Source organism: Malania oleifera, chromosome 4 (genome assembly GCF_029873635.1).
Source record: "Malania oleifera isolate guangnan ecotype guangnan chromosome 4, ASM2987363v1, whole genome shotgun sequence".
Classification (NCBI taxonomy): Eukaryota; Viridiplantae; Streptophyta; class Magnoliopsida; order Santalales; family Ximeniaceae; genus Malania; species Malania oleifera.
In genome coordinates, this window is record NC_080420.1 from 33,052,097 (window position 1) to 33,057,608 (window position 5,512).

Sequence of the window (5,512 nt, forward strand, 5' to 3'; positions counted from 1 at the left end):
AATGAAATCCCAAAAGCCCTACTCCCTTCCTTTATTCCTAAAGCTGCCAGTCCCCTTTATGGCCTTTTGTTCCCCCCCCCCCAACACATGGTTTGCCAGCACGTGCTTTCTCATGGATCGACTTGCATGGCCATGCAAGTGCATGGGCCTTGTCACGTAGGCCTCCTTCCAATTTTCATTACACGACCAGCTCATGCATGCATTTGGTCCCCCTTCACACACGCGCACGACCCGACTTCCTTTTTGCATTCCCGTGCATGGCCCAGCTTCGGCTCTCCTAGAAGCCCACTTCACGTGGTCTTGTCACATGGCACAACTCTCTTCAATATTTGACTGCCCTCTTCAATATGCTCCACATGATTCTCCTTAATGTTGCATGGCCCATGCACGTTTGCATGGGCCTCTCCTTCATGCATGCATGACTTCCTTTTCACACACGCACACGAGTTTCATGGCCCATGCACGCACAGATCTTCTACGTGTTCCAGCTCCTTTGCATGCATGGCCCAAGTTTTGGCTTGTGTTGTGCATGGTCTTCCACGAAAATGCCGAGCGCTTTCATGTGCATTTTAATTTCAACTTTAATTCTTGAAAAATTACCTGGAATAATAAAAAATGAATGTTCGTAAATTTACGACAAATGTAGGTCAATTATCTTAAAATTACCAAATGGGCTCAATTATTAAAATACGTGACATAATTAAGTATTTAATTAAAATGGTAACACTTAATTAATGCATTTAAATACTTAATTACACAACTTTGATGTGTGATCAGGTATGTATATAATCAATGATTTCCTAACCCTATTGTAAGCTTGACATTATTCATAGTGAGAATAAGAGTTGCTGCTCCTGTGGACATAGACAAATTGCCGAACCACGTAAATCTAATGTCTTTTGATTGTTACTTTCGTTCTTCTCATTACTGAGTGTTTGCAATTACTGAGTGTTTGCTTTTTTAGTATTGTTCATCATTGAGTGATTGCACTAGTTGTTTGTTGATTAATTCATGAGTTTGTGAAAAGGCTTCCGCTGCGCATCCACGAACAACACCAATTGTAGAACAAAACAAAGCCCAATGTAAACCTTGACCTAAACAAATTCGAATTAGAGATTTTTTGTTTGTTTCATGCAAGCATAAGGAAAAGTAAAGAGAACTTATTTGAAAAATAAATCCACATCTGAATTTGAGGAATGACTTATTTGGTTTCATTTGTGTAGATTTGGCCTGCGAGACAACAAAAAACAGAAATCAAAATGAAAATTTGAAAGAAAAAAAAAAGAGAAGAGAGATAATAAAGAACGGGACAGAGAGAAAAAGAGAAAGAGCACAACAAGGAGAGTGAGAAAGAAAGAGAGAAGAGAGATTAGAGAGCAAAAATGAGAGAAAGAGAGATAGAGAGAGAAGAACACGTAGAACAGAGAAAAAGAAAGAGAAAGAGAAGAACATGCAGAACAAAGAATGAGTGAGAGAGGGTGACATTAGCTAGAAATTTTTAAAAAAAAAAATAATTAAAAAATGACAAAAAAATAAAATTAAAAAAACAATAGTGGGGCACGTGTTACCATCCGTAAGGTGGCATGTGTCACGCTCGAAACCAAATATTTGAGGTGTGATGTTGCTTGATCAGAGCCATCCGATTTTTGTTTTCTCAAGATGGTTGGATTTTTGCCATGTCGGCAATCTCTGCCATATGTCCAAAGCCACTCAAGAAATGCCATGTACAGATGTCACCCTGCTACAATAAATTTTATATATATATATATATATATATATATATATATATATATATTTGCCACGTGTCACCGCTCTAGGTTGACACGTGGCCCCCATTGAGCTGAACAGGTTGACCCAATTCAGACCAGCCAAATCAGTCTGTTTTACCTTAACCACTTTTTTTTTTTTTAATTTAAATTTTTAACTAGTTTTCATATATTATTTAATTGGATAAAAATAATAAAAAATCATAAAATTAGAGAAAAAAAGAGGAAAAATGTTTTTAAAATCAGGAAAAATATTTGAGTTATTTTGTTTCAAAATAAAAAAAAAGTTGAAAATAAAAATAAAAAAAATTTTGCCAAAAAATGAGTAAAAGTCTTTAAAAATCCCAAATTTTTTTTAAAAAAATGTTGAAAATTTTCAAAAATTTTCTACTAACATTTTGAAAAATTTGGGGATTTTTTTTAAAGAATATTTTGCTTAAATTTTTTTGATTTTTCTTGTTTCTATGTGTGTATGCATCCTTATAATTTAGAAAATGGCAATAACGTATTTTAGAACTCACTTGTATTTGCTCTAAGGGAGGTTTATGTAACAAAATCTCCTCGTTTGGAGGTCTTATTAGACATTCCTAAATCGAAATGAAGTTTTTAACCTCCTTTATTTTGTTCATTTAATTAATTAAGTAATTAATTATTTATTTATTTTAAATGAGTTAATTAAAGGTTATTAAATCCTTTTTGGGGATAATTCATAATTAATTTGGTATCATTCGTCGAATGGGTGTGTAGGGAGTGTCAATACCTTCCCCTCGTATAACTGAATTTTCGATCCCAATTCGGGTAAAAACAGATTGAGACTACTAATTTCTTGGCCTTGGATTAGTCTAAATACCAATCAAATGAGTAGTAATCAGGTATTCTAATCGCACTTAGGTAAATAATAGGTTAGTGGAGACTCCATCAAATTTCACTATGATTATATCTCTTCATTCCGGACCCTTCTCCAGGATGTCGCGACACTTCTCTCTCCAAATCTATTGGATTCAAAAGCAAAAAATAAAATAAAATAAAAATAAAGTTAGCCCTTCGATTCTTTGAAGTGCCTTATTTATAGTTTAGAATGAAAACAACTAATTAAGTTTGATTAATCAATCAATTTTAATCATCAATCAAATTTAAAACTAATTAGTTGATTAAGTTTAATTGATCAATCAAATTTAAAACTAATTTATTAATTTTTTTATTCTGATTTATTTGTATTTGCCAATCTATTTCTAACTTAAACTTTTTTATGATGTGTATGCAGGTGTAAGTATGGAGGAACTGACCCACCATATTTTATTCATTTTTTTTTTTTATTTTCCATGTATTTATTTTTTATTGTACTAAAAATTTTTTTTCTAAATAAGGGCCAGCATAAAAATGGAGTGTCTGCAAGAAATACAATAGAGAAGGTTGCCTTCTTGAGGGTGTAACCTTGGTAAAATGCCTTGATGAGTAGATTAATAGTAACGTTGGGAGATACCCATGAAAGAGAATGTGACCTCACTTGAAAGACCTAATGAGGTAACCTTGGAAAAGACCATCATGTCACCTCGATCCAAGCATCGATCAGTGTTAGAAAAGAGTGGCTCAGAAACCACCTCACCCAAGCATTTGAATAATAATAATAATAATAATAATAATAATGGTATAAAAGATGCATGAAAATAAATAAAGACAAGATAAAAATTTACGTGGTTCGACTATGTCTACTTCACAGGCGGATGGGACAAAAAACTTCACTATCACAGGCAGAATTACACGATGATTTGGAACTGGCCTTGTACAAAATATCAGAACCAGCCTTGTACAAGATATCTTTTTTTTTTTTTTTATCTCTCCTCTTCTTTCTATATACTCTACCTACTTTAAGCATACAAGTGAGTATATAGGCATGCAATGTGTATACAAGCATGCAAAGATGTGTGCTCCAAATATGAGGATAGAGTGCCCTTTTATAGGGCAATATGGATAACAAGACATTTATTGGGGTGAAAAAACTAAAGTGATGGAAGATGGGGTGACATACATATTTTTCATAACAAATAATAACAACAACAACAACAACAACAATAACCCTAGCCTAATTATGTTGTAGTTTAATAGGAAGGAAAGTAGTAAGAAAATAACTTCCAAACTCGAAGATGCTTTTTTGAGGTTCAGGATTGGGGAACATTTGATAGGGATAAAATGAATCCTTTTTATATAGGTTAGAGAGAAATCAACAAAAAGTGTCCCTAAAGCCTATTAATATCATTAGGAATGGTCATCATGGGGGAGTAGTCTAATCATCTATGTGAGACAGACTCGAGACATGGAAAACATATCTTACTCTTAATTATTTGTTTCAAAGTAGGCTTCTTGCAAAAAAAGTTTATATAGGGAACTTGTCCCTACATGTTATTCATATGATATTTTTTTATAAAAATGTGACAAATAAGTTCTACCTTTTCATACGGTCGGTTCATGTTAATGAATGCAAAATCTATTACTACATATTTTACATTTCAAGAAGAAGACATTTGAACACATAGAGGGAAACGTCATCCATATGATTTTTCATTTGTAAGGACAAAACGCTTTTCGCATGCCTCTCATTGAGGAAAAAAATATGTTCTCTAGAAAGACTAATGTGGTCCTTTTATAAGATATTATTGTAAGAATCCGACCCAAGATAGGTGTATTAAATAAATAAGAAAAGAGAAGGAAAATTAAAAAGGTAAAAATCAGCAGGGCTCGTCGACGAGGCTTCTTTTCTCGTCGATGAAGTCTCTTGTGCAGCTCGATGACAAAACTCAGTAGCTCGTTGACGAGGAGATAACGAGGGATTTTGGAAAATTTTGAAATCTCAGGCTTGTTGACGAGTCCACCTTGACGTCGACGAACTTCCTTCTGTGGCTCGTTGACGAGGATGCTGTCTCGTCGAAGAGGTTGGTCGGGTCAAGTTAGTTATAAATATCTTTTGTCTTTGCTTAAAAGTTAAGAAACCAAGATTCTCTCTCTCTCTCTCTCTCTCTCTCTAAGATTTCGGGTCGTTCGTTACACGAATCAACAATCTGACATTGCTACGCGGATCAGGAGGAGAATCTCTACGTTTATAGAGGATCAGAATTTTGTTTTGAAGATTTTTGGGTTTTGACCCAAAATTGAGGTAAGGGTCCGATTTCATTTTCGTTTCGGTATATGTGAAGTAGTGAGAATTATAGTGAAGTATAGTTCTTTGATGTTTAGGTTTGGGAACTCGGTTTGTAGTTTTGGAGCCTTAGAGTTTGGGTTTTGGTATTCGAGGAAAGGTAAGGGGATTCTGTTTATATCGATTATTTTTTAAATCGGAATCGGTAAACCTATAGTTTACGATTGTATGTATGTTTTAACTACTTATTTGAGAAAATCTATCAGGTGAAAATACAATATTTTTAGGTTACAATTTTTGGGGAAAATTAGGGGTCTTGGGTAACATCTCTGTTTCTCTTGGAAAATCGTATATTTGTATAAACTGTGGTATTGAGATGACCGTACCTGTATTTGTATTAAATTGTATTCTTGAATTGAAAATGATATGTTTTGTTGCATATCCAAATAAGTGTGGAATGAACTGTTGTATGCAAAATGTTCCAGGTTTGTGAAAATAGTCGTGACGGCTAATTACCGTAAGCTGAGAGTTATAGGAACATGAGTTCCAAAATGTTCCAGGTTTTGTGAAATTGCCACGTCTCAACTAATTATCATGAGCAAATGCCATGTCT